Genomic DNA, 12,108 nt, shown 5'->3' on the forward strand with positions numbered 1-12,108 from the left:
AACAGTAATACGCCTCTTTTTTGCTTCAATTAATAAGAATAAGGGTAGTACATACCAATCTTCCAGGTCGAAACTGACTGCAATATTTCGCTTCTTATTCTATTTAAGGTTGATTGATAATATCAATACTTTTTGAATGCAACCCAAATGTTATATTTAACTACAACCCTTTATTCTGCTCATTGTAATGCTCCTTGGTTTCATTCATGGTATAGTCCTCCTAATAGAACTAGAATAAAAAATATTGTTGATACTGTTCAGATTATAATGTCTGAAGTTTTAAAAATAATTACAATTGGTAGAATTAGTGCAATTTCTACATCAAAAATTAAAAAGATTACTGCGATTAGGAAGAATCGTATTGAGAATGGTATTCGTGCTGATCTTTTTGGATCAAACCCACATTCAAATGGTGATCTTTTTTCTCGATCATTAATTAAGTTTTTTGATAGTGTTGTTGCCAGGATTATAACAATTATTGGAATAATAAATCTAATGAAAACTCTTGTTGATAGAATTAGAATTGTTTTTCTTGATTTATATCAAGCTTTCTGATTGGAAGTCAAATGTACTATTTATACTAGAAAAACAATTATCTACCTCATAATAAATAGAGATATATATGAATAATCATACTACGTCTACGAAGTGTCAGTATCATGCTGCTGCTTCAAATCCAAAGTGATGTCTTGGTGAAAATTGATTTATTGAGTGTCGAAGTAGACATGTTGATAAAAAGATTGTTCCAATAATTACGTGTAAACCATGGAATCCTGTTGCAACAAAGAATGTTGATCCATAAACTGCATCTGCAATGGTAAAAGGTGCTTCTCAATATTCATATGCTTGAAGTATTGTAAAGTATAGTCCTAATAACACTGTGAAGAATAATCCTTGTAGTGCTTGAGTATGATTAGATTCCATTAAACTATGATGTGCTCATGTTACTGTTACTCCTGATGCTAAAAGAATAGCTGTATTAAGTAATGGAATTTGTATAGGGTTAAAGGGTTGAATTCCTATTGGATATAAATAATTATATTAATTATAATATTTTATATTTAAATTAATAATTTTATTTATTATATCCAATTATAATAATATTAAATATTAAATTACATATTATTATATATATTATATTATAATAACCTATTTTAAGCTAAAAACATAAGTAGCTATAATCCTAGGTAAATAATTGCATTAAAATAATCAATTGATAATGGTAAGATGAACTTATAATACTTTAATTTCAATTAAATGTAATATATTAATATAAATTATTTATTATATATATATATATTATTACAATAATAATAATAATTTATTTATTTTTAGCACTACTAGCAGTTGTTAAAATCACCAATATTAATCAGGGACCTATTCGTAAAATAAGATAATTACTAATGAATAAACCCTTACGATTAAGACATCCTTTAATTAAAATTATTAATAACTCTTTAATTGACTTACCTGACCCAACAAATATTTCATTTTGATGAAATTTTGGATCCCTATTAGGGTTATGTTTGGTAATTCAAATCGTAACTGGACTATTTTTAGCTATACATTATACATCAAATATTGAAATAGCATTCAGTAGTGTAGTACACATCTGCCGAGACGTAAATAATGGTTGAATTATCCGAACCTTACACGCAAATGGAGCATCTATATTTTTTATTTGTATTTACTTACATGTAGGACGGGGAATTTACTATGGATCTTATATATATATATATATATATATATATACATACCTGAATAATTGGTACAGTGATTTTATTTTTAGTTATAGCAACTGCATTTATAGGATATGTCTTACCCTGAGGCCAAATATCTTTTTGAGGTGCAACAGTAATTACTAATTTATTATCAGCAATCCCATACTTAGGAACAGATTTAGTCCAATGAGTATGAGGAGGATTCGCTGTTGATAATGCAACATTAAATCGATTCTTCACATTCCATTTTGTATTACCATTTATTATTGCTGCTATAGCAGCAATTCATTTATTTTTTCTTCACCAAACAGGATCTAATAATCCTCTTGGACTAAATGGAGATATTGAAAAAATTCCATTCCATCCATACTTTACCTTTAAGGATTCTATTACATTTGTAATAATAACATCATTATTAACTATACTATGTTTAATTAATCCTTACCTATTAGGAGATCCAGATAACTTTGTACCTGCCAACCCATTAGTAACACCAGTTCACATTCAACCAGAATGATATTTCCTATTTGCATATGCAATTCTACGATCTATCCCTAATAAGTTAGGAGGTGTTATTGCATTATTTTTATCAATTAGAATCTTAATAATTTTACCATTTTATAATAAAACACCATTCCGAGGCATTCAATTTTACCCTATTAATCAAATTATATTCTGAATTATAGTAGTTGTTGTATGCTTACTAACGTGAATTGGTAAACGACCTGTTGAAGAACCTTATATTATAACAGGTCAAATCTTAACAATTATTTACTTCACATATTTCTTAATTAATGTCCATGTCGCAAACGCATGAGATAAATTAATTAAGGAATAAAGTTAATTAGCTTAGGAAAAGCATATGTTTTGAAAACATAAAATTAGAAGTTTAACTCTTCTATTAACTTTTCTCAAAAAATTTCACTAAACAAATGAGATAAATAAAATCTTTAAACCAACAAAGAAAATAAAAAAATTCAAAGATAAAGGTAAAAAACTTTTCAAGCTAAGTACATTAATTTATCATAACGGAACCGTGGTAATGTTCCACGAACCCAAATAAAACCAAAAGATATAATAGCAGGCTTAATAAAAAATATAAAAGAATAAAAATCACCGCCCAAAAAAATTAAAGCCAATAACATTCTTATGAAGACAATTCTAGTATATTCAGCTAAAAAAATTAAAGTAAAACCACCTGCACCATACTCAATATTAAATCCTGAAACTGACTCAGATTCCCCTTCAGCAAAATCAAAAGGAGTACGATTAGTTTCAGCTAAGCAAGAAGCAAAACAAGCTAAAGCTAAAGGAAAAGAAATAATAATAAATCAACAATAAAGCTGATAGTTTATAAAATCAAACATATTAAAACTACCAATTAAAATAATTAAAGACAATAAAATTAAAGCTAAACTAACTTCATAAGAAATTGTTTGAGCAACAGAACGAAGAGAACCTAATAATGAATAATTTGAATTAGAAGATCAACCAGCAATTATAACAGTATAAACACCTAATCTAGTACAACATAAAAAAAATAAAAATCCATAAGAAAAAGAACACAAATAAGTTAAATAAGGAAAAATTACTCAAACGGCTAAAGAAATCATTAAATTAAAAACAGGGGAAAAATAATAAAGTAGGTAATTAGATATAATAGGAATTGGCTGCTCCTTACAAATTAACTTAATAGCATCTCTAAATGGCTGAGGAATTCCAACAAAACCTACCTTATTTGGACCCTTTCGAATCTGAATATAACCTAAAACCTTACGCTCTAATAAAGTTAAAAAGGCAACACTAATTAAAACACAAATAACCAATAAAAGAAAATTCAAAATAAGTATAAATAAATCATAAAGTATCAATACTATTTGTAGAAAAAATCTACATAAATGAATTCTAAATTCAACACATTAATCTGTCAAAATAGTAAATAAATTAATATTAATCAATATAACAAAAAATATTTTAACCATATGGTCCTTTCGTACTAATATGGATTAACAATCTTAGGATAGAAACCGACCTGGCTCACGCCGGTCTGAACTCAGATCATGTAAGAATTTAAAGGTCGAACAGACCTAATCATTGGGCTCCTGCACCCAAAATTTTTCTTAATCCAACATCGAGGTCGCAATCTGCTTTGTCGATATGAGCTCTCAAAAACAATTACGCTGTTATCCCTAAGGTAACTTAATCTTATGATCATAAATTATGGATCAAAATAACAAACATAAATAAATGATATAATAATGAAGAGTTTATCTATTCTTCATGTCACCCCAACAAAACATCATCATTAAATATAGAAAGACAAACAAAAAACTATATAAAAGTAAAATGTCAAGCTCTATAGGGTCTTCTCGTCCTAAAGAAGAATTTAAGCCTTTTGACTCAAAAGTTAAATTCAAAAATTTATTAAGAGACAGTTGATTTCTCGTCAAGCCATTCATTCCAGCCACTAATTAAGAGACTAATGATTATGCTACCTTTGCACGGTCAAAATACCGCGGCTCTTTAAAAATACGCTCAGTGAGCAGGCCAGACCTCAAAATATAAACAAGAGGACATGTTTTTGATAAACAGGCGGAAATCAATTTTGCCTAGTTCCTTATAATAAGTTCACAAGGTAAAAATTTCATACAAATAAATATACTAATTCTATCATTATTACAAAAATTTTAAAATTAAATTAATAATCTTAATAAAAAACCTAAAATATTTATAAAATCAAAATAAAAAATAATGAACTAAAACGTAATCTTAAAGATAGCTGGTTTAAAGCTTACTATTATATTTCTATAAAATAAATTATAGGTTATTAACTTCAAAGCTTATCCCTTAAAGAATAAATAAGTTAATATTTTTACTTAAAAAATTAAATACAAACAAATAACTTTAAAAAATTAAATTTTTTCTTAAGAAACTAGATATCTTGGGAAACGATTAACATCTCATTTCTATAAATAATTTAATAATAATTATGATACATTAACTATAAATTATTTATAAATCAACCCAAATCGAGACAAGTAAAATAAATACTAAAATTTTGATAAACCCTGATACAAAAGGTACAATAAATAAAATCTACTTAAAAAAATTTAAAATAATATTTCATAAAACACTTACATTACCAATAAACTATAATTTAAAAAATCAATTCTATAAAATATACTAAGACAAAAATACAATAAAATTATTTATATTAAATAATTAAAAAAACAGAAAATAAATATAATAAAATAAATAATCAAGATATACTGATTTGCACAGATAAATTTTCAGTGTAAATGAAACACTTTACTAATAAGTTATATCTTGAAACTCTTCCTAGATACACTTTCCAGTACATCTACTATGTTACGACTTATCTCATCTAAATTGAAGCTACCTTAAAATAAAATAGAATAATCAATAATGAGAGCGACGGGCGATGTGTACACATCTCAGAGCCAATATCAGTTAAATTAAATAAATTAAATTACTATCAAATCCACCTTCATTAACAGTATTTCACTATCAAATCCGTTATAAACAAAAATCTATTGTAACCCACCTCCTCTTAACTATAAGCTGCACCTTGACCTGAAATATTTTATAATTATAAATCTTGAGAATTATAACTCTAAAAAGATTCTCTGATAACGGAGATATACAAACAAATAAATTAAGTAGAGTAAATCGTGTATTATCAATCATGGGGTAGGTTCCTCTGAATGGAATGAGATACCGCCAAATTCTTTGGGTTTAAAGACCTTAACTAATAGTACCCTGGTAAATATAATTAACATTTAAAATAATAGGGTATCTAATCCTAGTTTATTATTTAAATTTCACAGATTCATAAAAAGGGCCACAAATAAATTTTAACATTTCACCTTACAAATTTATATTTCAACCCTAATAATATAAACAACTGTTTTAACCAATAATATTCACTTGTATCAATCGTATAACCGCGGCTGCTGGCACGAATTATGCCGATACTAAATCAATTGCTAAATCCAAAATCACTTGATAATTAAATCAAATTACTGCAAAAAGAACATTTAGTCTAACAAAACTTACATATAATACAAAGAAAAAGTGAATAAACAAGCAAGAATAAAACTTTTAAAAATAAAAAATAAGAAAATTTTAAATCTATTAATTCAGGAAAAAATAAAAGATTCAAATATTTAAAGAAAAAAAAAAGAAAAAAACCACAAACATTAACAAAAAAAAAAAGAAACTCCCCTATGTATGACCACAACAACTTCTCTATTATATATAATTAAAGATTAATATGGAACATGTATAGCAATAAATGTATTATATTCTTTCTTATTTAATCTTTCTTTTCACTAATAAATAAAGAAAGATTAAATAATATAATAAATATAAGATTAGTATGGTTAATTCATCCAAATAATATAAATCTTAGCCATATAGGTAGGGCAATTGCAAATGTTAATGCTAAATGTCTTGTTCTAGTAAAAATATAAGGGAATAATCCTATGAAATTGTTAAATAATATTATAATAAAAATTGAGATGAAAATGAATGTTGTTCCATTAAATGATTTTGGTCCAAGAAGTGTTTTAAATTCATTATGTAAGGTTAAATTTAGTTTATTTCAGATAATGTTAATTCGTGATGGTGTAAGTCAAAATAGTGATGGGATTAATAATAGTCCTAGAAATGTTCTAGTTCAATTTAATGATAAATTAAAGATGTTAGTTGATGGGTCAAATGTTGAGAATAGATTTGTTATCATTTTCAATTTAAGTTTTTTATTTCAATTGTTCCTTTTTCTGCTCTTTTAATAAGGTTAGGTTTAAATGAGAAGAAGTTTATTTGATTAAACAAGATTAATGTAGCTGAAAATATAATGAATAGTGAGAATCATATAAGAGGGTATATTTGAGGGATTTGGATATAATTTCCCCATCAGAAGTAGTCGTTAATTTACTATTATTTGGTTTAAGAGACCATTACTTACTTTCAGTCATCTGATGAATTTCAAGGTGTACTAATTTTTTTTAGTTACTTTAGATTGACACTCTAATGTTATTTATTGTAACTAACTCCTTAAATTATCTTAGATAATCACTTAATAAATAAATTTACTGAAGTTCTTTCAATTACAATTGGTATAAATCTGTGGTTTGCTCCACAGATTTCTGAGCATTGTCCAAATAATAATCCAGGTCGATTTACTGTGAATGTTCCTTGATTTAACCGACCTGGCGTTGCATCAATTTTAACCCCTAATGCAGGAACTGCTCATGAGTGTAGAACATCTGATGCTCTTGTTAATACTCGTACTTCTGTATTTATTGGTAGGATTGTTCGGTTATCTACATCTAGTAGTCGGAATCTATCATTTTCTAGGTCTTGTTCTGTTGTTATATAAGTGTCAAATTCTACGTCTATGAAGTCTGAATATTCATATCTTCAATATCATTGTCGTCCAATGGTTTTAATTGTAATTATTGCATCTACTGAATCATCAAGTAAATATAATAGTCATAATGATGGAAGGGCAATAAAAATTAATGTAATTGCTGGTAAAGCTGTTCAGATTGTTTCAATTAAATGTCCATGAAGTATATTACGGTTAGTATAGGCAATAAATAATATATAACTTAGGGCATAACCTACAATTACTGTAATTAATAATAATACGACCATAGTATGATCATGAAAGAATGATAATTGCTCCATTAATGGTGAAGCTCCATCTTGAAGAGATAAATTTGATCATGTTGCCATTAATAAATATTTTCTAATAAAAGGTCAAACCTTTATTTGTAGAGCTTAAATCTACTGCACTAATCTGCCATATTAGAATCTAGAGATTAATGGTAATTCTGAGTAACTATGTTCTGCAGGAGGGTTATTTTGTAGTCATTCTGTTGATCTTCTTATGTTAGCTCTAAATATAATTGCTCGGTTTGTAATCATTCTTTCTCATATAATTACAATGAATATAATGATTCCTACAATAGAAATTGTAGACCCAATTCTTGATACTACGTTTCATGATGTATATGCGTCTGGGTAGTCAGAGTATCGTCGAGGTATTCCTGCTAATCCTAGGAAGTGTTGAGGAAAGAATGTTAAATTTACTCCAATGAATATAATTGTAAATTGTATTTTTAATCATGTATTATTTATAGTTAATCCTGTAAATAGTGGATATCATTGAATGACACCTCCTATAATTGCAAATACTGCTCCTATAGATAATACATAATGAAAGTGGGCTACTACATAATATGTATCATGTAATACAATATCAAGTGATGAATTTGCTAATACTAATCCTGTTAATCCACCAATTGTAAATAGGAAAATAAATCCTAGAGCTCATAATAATGGTGGATTGAACTTGAATTTAGTTCCATATAATGTAGCTAATCATCTAAATACCTTAATTCCTGTAGGTACAGCAATAATTATTGTTGCTGATGTAAAATATGCTCGTGTGTCAACATCCATTCCTACTGTAAATATATGATGTGCTCATACAATAAATCCTATTAGTCCAATTGATAGTATAGCATAAATTATACCTAATGTTCCAAATGATTCAATTTTTCCTCTTTCTTGACATACAATATGTGAAATAATTCCGAACCCCTGTAGAATTAAAGTATAAACTTCTGGGTGTCCAAAGAATCAAAATAGATGTTGATATAGAATTGGGTCACCCCCTCCTGCAGGGTCAAAGAATGATGTATTTAAATTTCGATCTGTTAATAATATAGTAATAGCTCCTGCTAAAACTGGAAGTGAAAGAAGGAGAAGTAATGCTGTAATAGCTACAGATCATACAAATAAAGGTGCTTGATCTAAAGTTATACTTTCTGATCGTATATTAATTGCTGTTGTAATGAAATTCACTGCACCAAGAATAGATGATACACCTGCTAAGTGCAGTGAAAAAATAGCTAGATCTACAGATGCACCCCCGTGTGCAATAGCTCCTGCTAGAGGAGGGTAAACTGTTCATCCTGTACCAGCACCATTATCTACTATAGAAGATGTAAGAGGAAGGGTTAGTGAAGGTGGTAGTAATCAAAAACTTATATTATTTATTCGTGGAAATGCTATATCTGCTGCACCAATTATTAGTGGAACAAGTCAATTACCAAATCCACCAGTTATAATAGGTATTACTATAAAGAAAATTATTACGAATGCGTGAGCTGTAATAATAACATTATAAATCTGGTCATCCCCAATTAGAGATCCGGGTTGGCCAAGTTCAGCACGAATAAGTATTCTTATTGATGTTCCTACTATTCCTGCTCATGCTCCAAATATGAAGTATAAAGTACCAATGTCCTTATGGTTTGTTGAGAATAATCATTTTTGCGGTAAGATGGCTGAATTTTAGGTGGTAGACTGTAAATCTACTTATGAGATGTTTTCTCTCTTATCATATTTAGGTCTTATATTCAATTATGATTCTAGACTGCAATTCTAGAGGTGTAAAATTTTACTAAGGCCTAAAAGATTATTCTTTTAATTATAACTTTGAAGGTTATTAGTTTGATTAACTTAAGTCCTTAGTATAATGAAATTAAGGTTGATGTTGAAATCAATCCTATTGTTGAAATTATTACTGTTATAGGAAGAATGATTCTTGATTTTTGGGACTTTATCTTTATAGATCACGAATTTTCTGTGTATGATATAATTAGAGCTGAGAATCTAATACGTATATAGTAGTAGAGTGTAATTGTAGTTAATACAACTATAATAGTTATAATAGTTGTTATATTGTTTTCTATTAATGATTGTATTACAATTCATTTTGGTAAGAATCCAAGGAATGGTGGTAGTCCACCTAAAGATAATAAAGATAAGAATATTATGAATTTAATTTCGGTTTTTATATTTCTGGCTGAATAAATTTGATTTATGAAAAATAAATTTATTTGCTTAAATAATAAAACTATAATTAATCTTAATAGTGAGTAAATAATGAAGTATAGTTCTCAGATGTTTTCTCTGACTGTTAATGATCTAATTATTCAACCTAGATGTCTGATTGATGAATATGCTAAAAGTTGTCGTAAGGATGTTTGATTTAAACCTCCTATTGCCCCAATAATAATTCTTAAGATAATAATTGTTCAAATAAAAGTTCTTAATTGAATACAACAAGATAAGACCATTATTGGGGCGATTTTTTGTCATGTTATTAATGTTAAACAATTATTTCATCTTGATGCTCCTTTAACTTCTGGAAATCAGAAATGGGAAGGTGCAGCTCCAATCTTTAATAATAGTCTAGATGTAATTATTATTGATGGGATAAATTCTGTTTCCCATCCCATGGGATATTTTATTTGAATCAGCAAAATTGAAAATAATAATATTGTCGATGCTATTGCTTGGACAATAAAATATTTAATTGATGATTCATTTATTATTATATTTTTATTTCTTGTTAGGAGCGGAATAAATGAAAGTAAGTTGATCTCAAGTCCTATTCAAACCCCAAATCAGGAATTTGATGAAATGGACAGGATCGTTCCTATCATTAATGTTGATAGGAAGAGAAGTTTTGTAGAGTTGTTGGTCATTAAAAAGGAGAGGATTGATACCTCTATAAATGGGGTATGAACCCATTAGCTTGTTTAGCTTACCTTTTTACATTAAGGTGTATGATGCACGTTAGTTTTTGATACTAAAGGAGGTAGTTTAATTCTATCTTATGTAATTTTAATTAAGGTAATTTTATTTACTTTATTTACCCTATCAAGGTAACCCTTTAATCAGGCACTTCATTTATTTAATATATAAATCGAAAGTTTTTTTTTGAAATTCTTTTATGTATTATTTTGTTTAATTAGGATTAATTTATCCTGCTCATTTTATTTCTTTTATATGTATATATAATAAATAATTTATATTAATATATTACATTTAATTGAAATTAAAGTATTATAAGTTCATCTTACCATTATCAATTGATTATTTTAATGCAATTATTTACCTAGGATTATAGCTACTTATGTTTTTAGCTTAAAATAGGTTATTATAATATAATATATATAATAATATGTAATTTAATATTTAATATTATTATAATTGGATATAATAAATAAAATTATTAATTTAAACATAGAATATTATAATTAATATAATTATTTATATCCAATAGGAATTCAACCCTTTAAACCTATACAAATTCCATTACTTAATACAGCTATTCTTTTAGCATCAGGAGTAACAGTAACATGAGCACATCATAGTTTAATGTAATCTAATCATACTCAAGCACTACAAGGATTACTCTTCACAGTGTTATTAGGACTATACTTTACAATTCTTCAAGCATATGAATATTGAGAAGCACCTTTTACCATTGCAGATGCAGTTTATGGATCAACATTCTTTGTTGCAACAGGATTCCATGGTTTACACGTAATTATTGGAACAATCTTTTTATTAACATGTCTACTTCGACACTCAATAAATCAATTTTCACCAAGACATCACTTTGGATTTGAAGCAGCAGCATGATACTGACACTTCGTAGACGTAGTATGATTATTCTTATATATCTCTATTTATTGATGAGGTAGATAATTGTTTTTCTAGTATAAATAGTACATTTGACTTCCAATCAGAAAGCTTGATATAAATCAAGAAAAACAATTCTAATTCTATCAACAAGAGTTTTCATTAGATTTATTATTCCAATAATTGTTATAATCCTGGCAACAACACTATCAAAAAAATTAATTAATGATCGAGAAAAAAGGTCACCATTTGAATGTGGGTTTGATCCAAAAAGATCAGCACGAATACCATTCTCAATACGATTCTTCCTAATCGCAGTAATCTTTTTAATTTTTGATGTAGAAATTGCACTAATTCTACCAATTGTAATTATTTTTAAAACTTCAGACATTATAATCTGAACAGTATCAACAATATTTTTTATTCTAGTTCTATTAGGAGGACTATACCATGAATGAAACCAAGGAGCATTACAATGAGCAGAATAAAGGGTTGTAGTTAAATATAACATTTGGGTTGCATTCAAAAAGTATTGATATTATCAATCAACCTTAAATAGAATAAGAAGCGAAATATTGCAGTCAGTTTCGAACCTGGAAGATTGGTATGTACTACCCTTATTCTTATTAATTGAAGCCAAAAAGAGGCGTATTACTGTTAATAATATAATTGAACTATAATAGTTCCAATTAAGGAAATGTAAAGCCAATATGAAAGCTGCTAACTTTTTATATTAGCGGTTAAACTCCGTTAACATTTCTAAAATTTATATAGTTTAAATAAAACATTACATTTTCACTGTAAAAATAATATATCTATATTTATAAATACTTAAAAGTAAAAATACTTCCTTAAC

This window comes from Schistocerca gregaria, unplaced genomic scaffold (genome assembly GCF_023897955.1).
Source record: "Schistocerca gregaria isolate iqSchGreg1 unplaced genomic scaffold, iqSchGreg1.2 ptg000333l, whole genome shotgun sequence".
NCBI lineage: Eukaryota > Metazoa > Arthropoda > Insecta > Orthoptera > Acrididae > Schistocerca > Schistocerca gregaria.